Source organism: Neopsephotus bourkii, unplaced genomic scaffold (assembly GCF_033783945.1).
Source record: "Neopsephotus bourkii isolate Nb327-2 ecotype Australia unplaced genomic scaffold, CSIRO-AGI_Nbou_v1 NB_272, whole genome shotgun sequence".
Classification (NCBI taxonomy): Eukaryota; Metazoa; Chordata; class Aves; order Psittaciformes; family Psittacidae; genus Neopsephotus; species Neopsephotus bourkii.
Window position 1 is genome coordinate 6,898,988 of NW_026900781.1, and position 15,469 is coordinate 6,914,456.

Here is a 15,469-nt window from a genome sequence, read left to right on the forward strand (position 1 = left end):
TCAGTGTTGAGACAAAGTTGCCTGTTTTCACTTACAGATGCATAGATGAACACAGTTGTCTAGAAGTCTTTTCTCTCCTCAACATTTGTACTGTGTTTTGTTGCATAGTGTTGAGGAGAAAGTTCTGTTTGATCACTTCTGCTCACTGTGGTGTGAATATATGTGCATGCATCTGTGTGTGGATTGAGAGCCAGACAATGTGTGGCATGTAAAAGATGTGCTCCATAGGTAACTAACACGGGTGGGGTAGCTTTCACTGAGTTTGTCTATTGACGTTCTGTTGTCGTTATTCTGTGAAAAAAACCCCAAACAACTGCTAGAAAAATACAGACATTTTTTCCCAAGGCTGGGTTGGATTGGGCTTTGAGCAACCTGGTGAATGGAAGGTGTCCTTGCCTGTGGCGGGGGTTTGGAACTAGATGATCTTTAGGGTCCTTTCCAACCCAAACCATTATATGATTCGATTAAAAGAGAAGAGCAGACTATACATGAACTTTCAAATACTTGATCTGGAATTATTGCGGTTTTAATGGCCATTTTTACCTGGCCAAGACACTGGATCAATACAGAATGTCCATTAAACAACTCCTCTTCAGACAAAAGGCTTTTTATGAATGAGTAGTCATAGTAGATCCACAATCTTTGAAAGACAGGTTACTGAAGAACTTGTGAAATAGTGTAAAAAGTTGTGGCATGTAAGCAAAATGATTGCTAGAAAGTTTCAGTTCTTCATAAAGCTGCACCAGAATTTGGCAGCTCATCAAGGACCATGCTATACAATTCAGCATTGCCTCAGTAACTGGAACACAGCAATTGTGAGCATTATGGCATGCATGCATCACCACTAATATCCCTCTTTTTTGGACAGCACCACAAGTGTATTGTCAGTAGATACAACCCGTGGAGACAACAAAATGTTTGCTGCTACAACACATCTGTGGAGGTAGTAATGGCCAATCCCATCTCTTCCTGCACACCACCAGCCAAAACAGCCAATGGTGCTGCCAAACTCAAAATACCTATGTCCTTCTGATAATACCAAAGGACAGGAGTCCCACAAATTCAGATCTGTCACCCTTCTGAAACAGGTGGAACTTGATAGGAAAAGTATCATAAAATAACTGAAGTGCCAGTTGCATCACAAAACTTGATTTGAGTCAACTGAGCCAACTGAATTGTACAACAACTAAACAGCCAACTGACATATATTCCCTTACTTTTTTATCATGGAGAAGAGCAATCTCTTTATTCACTACATAGAAAGCTACTGCTGTGCAGGTTTGATGACACGCAGAGCACACAAAAAATTCTAGGTGAATGTATCTGTGCTAAGCTGCAATGCTGCCGAACTGTCCAAACACAGAATCCACAGCAGCAACAGTTATCACTGGGACTCACAAATGCAAGTTATTCTTACAAAGCCCAGTGCAAAGTTCAGGCACTGAGCTTTTGATCCACAGCATTTGGTCTGTGACTCACACAGGAATCTGACATATTCATACATTACTCAGCTGTAAGTACCTTGACTGAGCCCACTCAGGTTAACAAAAAGTTGAAAGTAACACCTTTGACTCACATCAGTCCATGATTCACCGATCCCTGCCAGTGCAACCTCAAAGCTCCCACTTACCAATGCCACATCTGTGTCCAGTGTCTGAATTTTAGGCCTATTAGGGAGTCTGGCACAACAATGACCTGACAATAATCAGTATAGAAGCCACTGTCGATTGGTACATATTTTTGCTACAGAAGTCACATAAATAAAGTATTAAATCAGCAGCAGCACACACAGTCCTAGTTTCAGATTATATTTCAGTGAAATAACTGCATGAATGCTGGGTGGGATGTGCTGCGGCTATAAATCAGCAGATCTCTGCAGCTTTCTGTACAGGTCTGGAGGCCTAGAAGAACCAAAAATTTGAACTGAAACATGTACTAGATAAAAATAAGTGTTGCAGGTAAGAGTCTACTTCTAAAATATTAACAGAAATATTCACAAGTATCCAAAGATTTATTAGCTGACTAATGCTACCCAAAGACATAGTTCTTACCCTAAACAGGTACCCTAATCTAAGATGCAAAGGGACAGAAATCAAGGAAAATAGGGGAAAATAGGATACTGGAGAGATTTAATACAATAAAATCTTCAGCTTTTCCCGTCTTCTCAGTATTAACACCCATTTCTCACAAAAAGAAGTTTGAAGAAAGAGGATGGGAAGAGTACAGGTTTGTTCTGACCCAAATTTAATCCTTAGTTAAAACAGAAAAGCCCCAAGCCATTGTCAAAGCAAAACTTCCACCCCAAACCACCTGCAACTGTCAAAACATTTCTATGACTGTGTTTAAAATAACTGGTAATGGCCTATCCAGATTTTGTATCTGCAAAATATTCCCCTAAAATAAAGGAAATAAACCCCTGTGCTTAAAAGCTTAGAAAGAAATAATGAGGTAGCAATAACGAGGTGGCAGTAATGAGGCTATTTTTTGAACCCAAGTTAATTCAAACCGTTGGAAGATCATTCCCTAATGTAGCAAATGCATCCCACTCCCCCTCAGCTCTGAGAGAACAAAAGAAAAAGCATGAAAATGGGAGAGTGAGTTTGTATAGAATCAAATCCTACGAATTAATCTAGGAAACCTGTATTTAAACCATTAAAATTTGGAGATAAAGTAGAGGGAGCCACAGGATGAATCTGAAGCACTTCTAATGCTAAGTTTACTTCCATTGTACTGAAATCACTCTCACTTAGTATGAAACTCCATTCAACACACAAATTGTGCCTGACACAACAAAAAGCCGTAGCTTGGCCAAATTTCCTAACAGATCTGCGGATAAGACCACAAAGCTTTAGTCTACAGGGAAAAGCAGTTGACTTGGCAAGTCTGTCTGTGGCATGCTGACCTTTTTTCAGAAAAGGTCACCACGGAGCCATGTTCCTGAACTTCCCAGGGATTCTGCAGCTCTAAAGCCAGGGATCTTTTAGACTGTAGCATCATGATAGCCTAAAGCAACATGAATTAATAAGACACTTTTTCTTTTAGTTTGCATAAAACCTTTTCTAGTCTAGGAGCAATCAGAAGTGATATCACTCCAGTTCTTGGTGAGTGGCAACAGTGACCGCTGCTGAAAACCTCAGCAAGAATACATAAAACCAGCTGCATGGAGGTGAAAGGCTGAAGATTTCTGGGTTTATGTGAGGAGGTCTGATTGTCTAGTGTCTGCCCTGAACACAGTTATAAGAGTTTAGCTTACAGTGCTATCAAGCTGGCTCTTTTTATTACACTCAATGCACTTGGAAAGAAAAAAACCCAACAAAACAACATGAGTGTTTTTTCCCAATGATTTTTAGTGAAAGAAAAGCACACTATTACACCTCAGACTGCGGGAATCATGTTCTAAGCCATGGCATATTATAATAAATTGCTTTGCTAAACAAGCAAATGGAAACCCTTGAGTTCCACAGCATTTTAAGCAAGAGAATGCCAGACTGAAACAGGTTTAACACTGATACTAGGTTAAATCTTAAATTAGGTGTGCAATGCCTGTTGGTTTTTCAGGGTGTGGCTTACATGTGAAACGGCCAAACCAGTTTTCAAAGAGGTAAAAAAAAACATAATTAGAATGATTATTTTAAAGAATCACAGAGTAACTCAGATACAGAACTGTAGATGCTATAAATCATATTATTATTAATAATTCCAAAGGAATGATAGCTGCTTATACTATCAAATTTTCTGATAATTCTTTTGGATGAAATGATTTTTTTTAAATTTTAGAAGTGCATTTATTTTACATACTTTATATAATTTAGATATCTCTTTGGTTTCCATTTTGTTTTTAGGATATGTCATATAAATGCTTTAAATAAGGCAGAAGAAACTGCATTAAAAGATCCCCTTGTTAAAATGAAAAATAATTTTCGAAAGAAAAAAATTAAGAGGTGGGTGGACTAGAGGACCCCAAGAGGTCCCAACAGGAATAATTCTGTGATTCTCTGATAGGTATTTTTATATATATTATATGTTGCATATTATCTATCTTCTGGTCTATACCACTATATATTATACATTATATAATTACAATAGATGATGTAATTATTACACATTATGAAGACAGGCAGAAAGTTGGGGCTGTTCAGCCTGGAGAAGAGAAGGCTGCATGGAGACTTCATAGCAGCCTTCCAGTATCTGAAGGGGGCCTATAGGGATGCTGGGGATGGACTCTTCATTAGGGACTGTAGTGACAGGACAAGGGGTAACGGGTTAAAACTTAAACAGGAGAGGTTTAGATTGGATATAAGGAGGAAATTCTTTCCTGTTAGGGTGGTGAGGCACTGGAATGGGTTGCCCAAGGAGAATGTGAATGCTCCATCCCTGGCAGTGTTCAAGGCCAGGTTGGACGAGGCCTTGGGTGATATGGTTTAGAGCGAGGTGTCCCTGCCCATGGCAGGGAGGTTGGAACTTGATGATCTTAAGGTCCTTTCCAACACTAACTATTCTATGATTCTATGATTCTAAGTGTATTAACAGCACACTCTCCAATTCAATGTATATAACAGACAAGTAACTACTATGACTACTACTACTGCAATGCCTTACATAAAATAGATCACATGACAAACCAGTCCTAATATAACACTGGTTCATTACATTTATCGTTCTCATGTAATCAGGCCTTTCCAGCTCTTCCGAAGCTCATGAATACTTAGGTCTGGAAGTCCATTCCTAACACCCCAAGATTTTGAAAAAGAGAGACTGCAACCACTTTTCACCCAAGTATTAACACCAGGCTGAATCTACTGCTGCTGTGTAGAAACTGAGTAATCATGCGCTGTGCAGGTGGAGTGTGGGAGGTGAAATCCAGTCAATGAATGAGGTTGGTGGGCAAGACACATGAACCCATACCCACAGAGCAGCTGTTACTGCTGTTCTGTCAATTGCTCAAACATCTGAAGCTTTCTTCAAAGGTGAGCTGATTCAGCTCCACAAAGGTTTAAAGACATTTTTACTGACATTTTTTGCTAATTATTTGCTGAATCACATCACTTTCCTATTAAATAAGGTTACCAACTCAGTTGACTTCATGAGGTCTGCCACCTGCTCCTTCAAATCCATGGCTAAACTTGTGCTGACTTCAATCATCCCAGAACAAGCAGACCTTTAAATCCGAGGCTCTCCTCCAAACAAAACTGGACTAAAATCATCAGGTGTTTTGTTTAGAAAGGCTCCTGTATGAACTCCCAATTGCTGAAAACAGCCCTGGGACCCATACAGATTTGTATTGGCACTGACAACCATCTAATGTCTGTACTGAAATGTACTTTCCTAAAAGACCTAAACACCTCTGAGGATCTGAGCTATTTATCACCCTCTTCCTGGTTATTATCAGGAAATGTGAATATACATGTGTATTTTAACTTCTACATGAAACTAATTGTTCTAATGCTTGTTATTTGTTGGCATCCGACCAATAGCAACATATTAACTTTCAATTCTAAGTTTTGGTTGTACTCCCAAGTATGAATATTTGAATTTCAGAAGATGAAGACATTAAAAAGGTTGTAATCAATGCCCTAGAACTGACAACCCAAATGACAACAGGAGAGTGGAAAAGCTAGTAACAAATATCAAAATTACTAGTAAAAGCAAACAAATCATAGAATCATAGAATAGTTGGGGTTGGAAAGGACCTTAAGATCATCTAGTTCCAACCCCCATGCCATGGACAGGGACACCTCCCACTAAACCATGTCACCCAAGGCTTCATCCAACCTGGCCTTGAACACCGCCAGGGACTGGAGCATTCACAACTTCCCTGGGCAACCCATTTCATAATCCCTTCTGTTCTGCTTTCAACAATTCAAGTAAATGACCATGCAAGACATACAACCTTTTGGCTGGGTACCCGTATCACACAAAAAAATCAGAACAAACAATGAACAAATCAACCTTGAACAACTCCTGTATATGGAGCACATCAGATTCTCTACCAAATTTGTTCAATAGCGCTAAAAAGGGGGTTTAAGGAAGATCTACGAATACTGTGAGGACTCCTGAGAAAGCTACGCTTTAGAAATGTTCCAACTTCTTAAACATTAGCACATTAACACTGTGGAACTGTTACAAATACTGATGGCTTACTTGGGAAGAAGGGATTGTATGTGTTGCTCACCACGACTGATGATGTTGGTCAGCCTATGGTTCCAGTGTGGGAACCATCTTTTTCCTTTCCACAAAGGATTTCAGTCCACTGTTCCTCTAACACATTTTATTTTAGTGTTTTTATTAAGTACTATACTAAAGAATACTCAACAGTTCATTCCTCGCTGTTGATAAAATGGAGCCCCTGAAGTCCCCTGATGTAGCCCCTAACTTTGCTTATTACTGAGGTGCATGCATACCCAGGAAGTCACAGAAACAACAGACAAACAAACCACTCAACCATGATGAGGCAACCAACCACAGATGAGCATATTAGGTTGGGCTGATTATGGAACGCTGAATGAAGCTGGCAGCTGGAAGAGGATGACATTTCAGGATTGGTCAGCTCAGATACACGTAACAACCTTTTACACGCTGTGTCACAGATGTGCTCTTTTAATACTGGTTTGACTTTGTAAATACATCCTTCATGGCAATACACAACTACTACTATTTATTATTTTATAAACACCACAAGATACACATCTTTTAAACACTTTATACAAGCTGTAATGCCTACCTTATACTGGAAAAATGAGATGGAGCTGCTTACAAAGAATTTTTTGAGCTATCACAGTTCAGCAGCTGGGCAGTACAGGCAGGTGACCTCCTACACAGCAGAGGGACTTGACGGAGCTGAACCTCGCTGGGATGCTGAAAGGGCTCTCACTAATCTGACTAGTACATCAAATGTAATCTAATAAATGACTGTGCAAGTGCTTGTGGGCCACAGATTCTCTCTGGGTTCTTTCCTTTGCATTTAAAATATTTATATTTTAACCTAACAGGATATATAGGAAATGGGATTAAAAGCTCTTTTATCAACTATTTGTTTGTTTCACAAATATTATAAATTGCACTGTATTTACCGTTGAATTTATCTTGTATTCTAAGTATTTCTGTTTTTGTTCAAATCCTGCATACATTGTCGGCAATATTAGCTCAAGGCTAAAAATCTTTACCCTATTTCTCTTGTATCACAGTATCACAGTATCACAGTAGGTTAGAGATTGGAAGGGACCTCAAAAGATCATCTAGTCCAATCCCCCTGCCGGAGCAGGAACACCTAGATAAGGCTACACAGGAACGTGTCCAGGCGGGTCTTGAATGTCTCCAAAGAAGGAGATTCCACAACCTCCCTGGGCAGCCTGTTCCAGTGTTCTGTCACCCTCACTGAGAAGACGTTTCTTCTCAGGTTTAAGTGGAACCTCTTGTGCTCCAATTTGTATCCATTACCCCTTGTCCTTTCAATGTTTGCCACTGAGAAGAGCCTGGCTCCATCCTTGTGACACTCCCCCTTTATATATTTATATACACTAATAAGGTCACCCCTCAATCTCCTCTTCTCCAAACTATAGAGACCCAGCTCCCTCAGTCTTTCCTCATAAGGGAGATGCTCCACTCCCTTAATCATCTTAGTTGCCCTGCGCTGGACTCTCTCCAGCAGGTCCCTGTCCTTTTTAAACTGAGGGGCCCAGAACTGGACACAATATTCCAGATGAGGTCTCACCAGGGCAGAGTAGAGGGGAAGGAGGACCTCTCTCGACCTACTAACCACCCCCCTTCTAATACACCCCAGGATGCCATTGGCCTTCTTGGCCACAAGGGCACAGTGTCGGCTCATGGTCACCCTGTCGTCCACCAGGACCCCCAGGTCCCTCTCCCCTACACTGCTCTCTAACAGGTCGTTCCCCAGCCTATACTGGAACCTGGGGTTGTTCCTGCCCAGATGCAGGACTCTACACTTTCCCTTGTTATATTTCATCAAGTTATTCCCCGCCCAGCTCTCCAGCCTGTCCAGGTCCCTCTGGATGGCAGCACAGCCTTCTGGCGTGTCGGCCACCCCTCCCAGCTTAGTGTCATCAGCAAACTTGCTGATAGTACACTCAATTCCCTCATCTAAATCGTTAATGAATATATTAAATAATACTGGTCCCAGTACCGACCCCTGAGGCACTCCACTAGATACAGGCCTCCAACTAGACTCCGCCCCATAGACTACAACTCTCTGGCTTCTCTCCTTCAGCCAGTTCACAGTCCACCTCACTACCCGATCATCCAGACCACACTTCCTCAATTTAGCCACAAGGATGCTGTGGGAGACCGTGTCAAACGCTTTGCTGAAGTCGAGGTAGACCACATCATGTATACTCCTTTTTTCATACTCTGTGATGTCTGTCACATTAGTGGAAATCTGGATACAGCAAATACTGCTGCTTCAGAGGTACTGATATAACTGAACCAGAATGTAAACTGAAGTTCTTATTTATACCAAGGCTTTATATATTTTTAATGTTCATGGTCTAATTCATAAACAAGCCTTAGAGTGTTGTTTTCCTTTCCTTTATGAAGATACAGGAATGGCACATTTGATGGAGGATTAAAAGAGAACTCCACGATGAATTATTCAGGACAGCAAACAATATTCTTTCCTAAAGAAAATGATAGCTCTTAGAAATACAGGGCAGTATGTATAGAGCTGTGTAAATACAGGAAAGCAAGAAAATAAGAATGAAATAACTGGATTTGAAACAAAAAGAACATTTCTGAGACTTAAACCACTGGCCTACATTTATTCAAGTGAAACATTAATTCAGAAATGTATGGTGAAGTGCTGACCCTGTTAGTCAGTGACAAGACACTTGCTGATTTGAGGGGAACCAGCACTTCACCCCATCGGTGTGAAATATTTATAGTTCCTTCTAATCAATTATAGGCATTAAGTTTAAATTATTTGCTCCTCCTTCCCTTTTGGGGAAACAAGAGAAAAAAAAAAGGAAGGCAGGAAGATAATCTGGCTACTTGGACTAGATGGTCACTGTAGGTCCCTTCCAACTGAAATGGTCATGTATTCTATTCTAGTCTCATCTAGGCTACTCTAGTCTAGTCTAGGCTATGTTATAATTGCGTTATATTGTATTAGTCTCGCCTAGCCTAGCCTACTCCAGTATTTGTCTTGACTAAAACCCTTTTTGTCTTTATACTTACAAAGCTCTAAAAGAACAAACCCTTCCTTACTCAATAGAGGAAATCCTTCTGCCACATCTGTATGGGAAACACATGTATTGAGAAGGACAGATTTTAGAAAAGGGGGCTGGTCTCAAAAAAGGTCTGAGAATACTGTGAAATAAAAAAATGTCACTTCATTTGACATGGAGAATATGAAAGGTAAATGACTGTGCCAGGCTCTGTGCTGTTGTGCCTGATCAGCTCTTTGTACCAAATCTCGGTAGTCATCACTCGTAAAATAATAATTTAGGCTGACAAAACTGCATATTAATATAAGTAATGTACTATACCTAGGGATCCTTGCCAGCAGTCTCATTTTGCAGGTGGATACCAAACCGAGATATCCTCACTCTTCAAGTCCTCAGGTGAAGGAGTTGAAGAAGCAGATGAAATTTCATGCCACCGTCGCCCCTGGCATTCCAGTTCTGTGTTGGAAAAGCATATTATCACCTCAGTATCTTTCAAGAACTGAGTAAAAGATTTCAAAGACTCACATTTAAAACTCTCGGTCTTTCCCCCTCTATTCTGTATTAGGGTAGTAAGTGCATTTACAGAAGGTATCATCAGTCAATAGCTAAATGGCTCCTTACAGGACAAGCCCAAGCATGGTGAATATGGCAAGGTACAGGTCTTTATTTTCCACCTGAGTGAACTGACCTAAAAAGGACTGAGTGCTTATCTTGCTTTCTTCTCACCCATCCAATGCAAAGGAGCTTGGAGATAAACAAAACCAGGTAGATACAGAACTGGTAGAAGGGGGTAGTAAATGTCACCCAGTAGCTAACTGTTGTGAAAGAACATGAATTCTGCCTCTAAGGGGGGTTTCTCTGACTTACTTGGCCTGCAAGGACTGCCACTGGGGTTAAGTTATGAACCACTGTCTGGATAAGACACAGTCTAGCTAAGTGCTTGGAACAACACTAAGTATATAACTGTCACAACACACACTGGTTATCTGCCGACACTGCTATTTAATTATAGCCTACAAAGTGTTCTCTCAGAAAAAAATTATGGCACCAAGTTATCTATCTATGTGATTCTAACACAATTTTTTCACAATTTGGTATTTTCCTTAAAGCACCATTTCCTAGAATCAAGTGATTGTGTAACTATTTCAAACAAAAATTAAGATACAAGCCCCGTGGGCTGTATAGTAAACTGAATTCATTACTCTATTACCCCCCAATTATCTCAGAAATAGCAACAGAAAGAATCTCAACTATCCACAACTTCTTTTTTTTTTTTGTTGTATTTTCTGTGCATCTGGATTTTTCAGTACTTCTACTGCACCAGCTATCTAGGCTACAAGCACATTGATCTCAGGCAATCACTAGTAAGTCATGAGAGGAAAAAGTTTAGAGCTGTCTCTATACTTCCTACCCTACTGGGGCTGAAAAAATATCTGCAATCTGGATTTATTGGGAAAAAAGTAAGCCATGGCAGAACATCCTCAGTGATAAGCAGAAATTACTCTTACTGAACACTATGAGAGGGATTTTAACCGCTAGAATAGCACATGAAGAGGGCTGATGCATTTTACTAATGATGTAGATACAGTAAGTCTTGACAAGCTCTGGTCATGACATTGATGTCATCATACACACGGTGATGAAAGAAACAATAGCAGCAGACAACAAGGAAAAGAATGTCATCTAGTAAGAATAAACTGCAGGCACAAGGAAACACAGGTTAAGGCACCAGGCTTTCATGCGTGACCCATTCTGAAAGAGACTGGAGCTCCTAAGGATGCTAGGACATTTTGAATGAGTCAAAGAAGCTGTGGCTTGACGACCACAAAACGTTTTTAGGTGGTTTTGACTTTTGGCAGTATTTGGGTACACTTGTATTTTCCTCAGACACAGTTGGATTACAAAGCACTGACAAAGACAAGGTCAAGGGCACTGACATTTAACCAGATGCAATTATCCCACTAAGATGCTTCACAGCTCACATTTGGGGATAGAACGGTGGCCCAGCATCATAGTAAAGCTGTCCTGAAACTCTGTCAAAGCTGAACTGCATATTCATCTACTAAGCTGGAAATAATATCTCACTCTGTTTAGTTGTACCCATGTGTAACTCAAGGACACTGCCAGTCTCTTAAATGATCCTCTGCAGCCTAGATTAAAAGAAAGATGAAAACAGAACTAAGAAGCTAACAATTCTAAAACAGGAAAACTAACATTGACCAATGAGTAAGACTTCATCATTCCTTTTGACTTCTGCTTCCATCAGTTGCATATATAGCAAAAGAGTAGTTCAGAGTGACATAACACTACACTTACATGCTTGAAAATTTTGCTTTCCTTCCTCCCTCGCTTAAATCATTCTCAAACTTCCTTGCAAATTTCTGCTTATAATCAAATGAAAATGTGAAACTTCACTTGAGATCCATATCAAACCCCAGTACTGTATAAAACAGGATTTTTAGCAAAAATACAACACAACCTTGTATCTCCTGATTATAAATTGGGCAATGTAAATCCTTATCAGAACTGAGGCCCAAGCCTACAATATTCACTGAGTAGCTTTCCCAAAAGAACAGCTGCACAGAACCGAATTAAACAGCAAAACTACTACCAGTAAAAGCCGTCACAATGTTTAGTACTTGTAAGATCAGGACATTTTCCTCTTGGATTCAGCAAAGCCCTTAAATATATACTGAATTATAAACAAGTGAGTAATTCCATCCTGATGCGACAAGCTGCTTAAATACAACTGGAATGCCTAAGTACTCTGCTACATGGGGATGCCATTACTCACATACTTAATGATAAGCACACGCTTATTATTTAACTTTTTATGTTGCCATGCCTAAAGAGAAGCATACAATTAATGTACAGTTATGAAATGAGAATCCACCCCCCTGAGCTTACTGCATAAGAGAGAATATAGAGAAGAGATAAAAAAGCAGTAGAGTGACAACTGTGAAACTAAATTTAATTTAGATCTGCCTTATTTTACAGGTGATCCGATTGAATGATGTCAGATTCAGCCTTATTTCACACTAGTCTGAAAGAGGAGAAATAGACTTCTTTGGCAGAATCTTCCATTTTTTTCCTGCATGTTTTGACACTTGAACTGGACAAGATACCCACAAAGTGCTCTTCATAGACCCATTTAGTTAATTAGCTATATGCCATTTTTCAAATTCTGTAGACTAAACAGTAGAGTTGGTAAGCAAAAGGCATCTTGAGATGTCCTGAATGCACTCCAATGTTATTGAAGCAGATCTAGCAAGTCACGTTACCAAGATATTGACATGATATTCCAATTTATTTTCATATCAGTAAGTGCCTGTGCAATTTAAATTAATCTTATGATTTTCTGCATTGCCCCAGCAAAAACAGACTTCATAAAATAAGGGAAATGAGTAACAGTGTTTGTGGTTTTCTTCAAAACCTATACATGATATACATGCATCTATGAATCATTCAGATGCAACTTATATCAAGAGGAAAATTTTATAATCATATATGTTGAAAATCCATTCTCAACAAAAACTGGGAAGGTAAGCATTAACATTTTCCAGAGTTCTCCTTGGTGAAAAAACATGTATGCAAATAAAAGATGCACCAGAGTATTTTCTTCTAAGTAGATTACAATGCTGTCATTCTATAGAGATTTTGATAGACTATCTCTACAGCCTTTGACATGTACTTTGGGATCCCTGAACAACTTTAGAAATAAATTCTTCTATAAAATGGAATAAAACATGCCAACCTGGGCACAGACTGATGGCAGCAGCAAAGTAAAAAAGTAAAGCAACAAAAAATTATAAAGTTATATTAAATGCCATAGACTACGTTCCATGGGCTACTACATTTTAATTGGCTGACTTCCCAAAAGAGGGCTATTACTGCACTTCTTGCATAAGAATATCTCCTCATAATTTCAGGAGGACTATAGCATAAATTGGAATTGTAAGGGTTTTTTGAATGTTTGGGTCCTGAAGTTGGTAACACTGTCCTCATTAAAAGCAAGTATACAAACAAAACCTTTTAACTTTTAATGTTGCAATTACTGGTATCAATGTACTTTCTGCACATACGTCTAAGTCAATATATTAATGCATTGCCAGACTGAGGGCAAAATGCTCAGCCCAAAGTCTGATAAACCAGTCACTCTTTGCTCAGTGTTTCACTTGATACCAGTGCCAAGCATTTTCAAAACATACTTCTTATTGCTGTTCAAGCTTTCTTTTTCCTTGATGGGATGAAACAATAGCATGGCATCCAGTCAGTATTTTTGCAGACACAATATATTTCAAAGTCTAAAATTTGAACATCTGTCATTCCTGTCTTCTCTTTAGGGGGATGTTGCTTGGCCTAAGTTAATAACTACAAAGTTCTTTCTAGTGCCACCTTCTAAGATTACCTTTACCTACATAGAACCTGCAAGGTTCTCTTCTGTAATGATTTCAAGCACTGAATCTTACATCTTTACTTTCCACTGGGTTTCCTCTGTATTATAAAGTCATTTTACAATTACTGAATCTCCCTACCCTATCAATTCTTCTTGTTCCCTTTATCTTAGTCTTTGCCTTTTATGTTTGGCAACATTCTCCTGGGGAAAAGACAATTTGTTTGTTTTGTGAAGAAAGCACTAGAAGACAGGAGCAGGGATGTATTACAGGGAACTTTAGACATGTAGGGCTTCTGCCAGTTTGATAGCCTCCTAAGACTTTCCACAGACAGAATCATGGAATCATAGAATTATAGAATCATAGAATCACAGTATAATTTGGGACGGATGGGACCTTCAAAGGTCACCTCGTCCAACCCCCTGCAATAAGTCATCTTCAAGTAGACCAGCGTGCCCAGAACCACATCCAGCATGGCCTCGAATGTCTCCAGGGATTGTGCATCCATCACCTCTCTGGGCAACCTGTTCCAGTATTTTTCCACCCTCATTGTAAAGAATTTTTTCCTCATGACCAGCCTGAATCTCTCCTCTTTTAGTATAAAACCATTACCCCTCATCCTATTGCAACAGGGCCTGATAAAGGTCTCTCCCCATCTTTCTTATAGACCCCTTTTAAGAACTGAGGGGTCACCATAAAGTCTTCCCAGAGTCTTCCCCAGGTTGAACAACCCAAATCACTCAGGAAAGGGCCAATGGTTTTTCCCTCTTTTCTGCAGCATGTGAAAAGATGATGTGGAGTGCTTGACTATACACTTACAGTAAGAGCTTGTGAAACTTTTCATCAGTTAATTACAGTGCATTTTTCTCAAATTAAATTGACATTCTACAGAAATCCAATTGTATGCACCATCCTAAACTTCCAACTTAACATGCTGACACTGCACAGGTGGTGGGATTTTTTATTCTCTCTAAGCTCTATGGAATATTGCACCTTGAGTTTTAATCTAGATGTAGTAGTCTCACAGTTTCTCAGTCCTTCGGGTCTTCTTTCCAGAAAGAGTCTTCCTGGGCTTGTTTCTTGCTTTTCTTAAGTAACTTCTGTGTTCTGTGCATTTGTGCAATCACGTCTTCAATTCCATACTACCTTTTCCTCTTTTGGAAGGTTTGGCAAGACCCTCTGGTTTAAAACCTGTCCTGTTCTGTTGATTTCATCTGGCTATGTGTACCTGCCAAGGAGAAATAGTTCTCTTCATTGTGTATTGGAAGCTGTGGCAGTGAGTTTTTTGCAAGTTCCATACCCAATTACATTGTCTGCACTAGTGAGTATGGCTCCCAGGCAGACCCTTGCAGTCAGTTTTCTGTTGCTTGATCCTGTCTTTAGGTATGGGAGTTCTGTGAGCTGCTGTTACCCATGGCATTTTTGTTAAAATATGACTTTGACTTTCTTCAGCCCCAACTGCTGTACAATTAAAACAAATCCTTATGTTCCATATTTTATAATGTTGTCAAACCATGAGAAATGAAACACAAAGTCTCCTAAAATAAGCTATATATTTGATAAGGAAAAGTGCCACTGATTGTTGCACAACCACATGGTGGATGTGAAAAATATGTGGTCATTTCTATTATCACTGAAGAATTCTTTATCTATTCAAAAGCAAACTGTTCCTTCAAAGGCTGTGAAACCATGGTTTTCTCACAGGACTTTCGTGCAAAAAAACAGCTCTTTCGATGCCTGGAGATGAAGCAGATTTAAGGTGGATGATTAGATGCCTTTTGGGACCATGTGGTGAAGAGCATCACGTAATTGTGAAACATTTGTATTCCCATTCAACCATGGGCACAGATTAGTGTGAAGCCCATGGAGCCTGACAAGCAAGACTTAGGCACTAAG

At 39.6% G+C, this 15,469-nt stretch overlaps 1 long non-coding RNA gene across 2 annotated transcripts in view; it reads right to left on the reverse strand.

Annotated features, from left to right (window-relative positions):
• LOC133208524 (uncharacterized) overlaps positions 1 to 15,469 on the reverse strand; it is a 28,720-nt gene that overhangs the window by 12,778 nt on the left and 473 nt on the right. For both annotated transcript variants that reach the window (XR_009724411.1, XR_009724410.1), the window contains exon 2: positions 9,501 to 9,635. This is a non-coding gene — a long non-coding RNA (uncharacterized LOC133208524). The remainder of the gene's footprint in view (positions 1 to 9,500; positions 9,636 to 15,469) is intronic.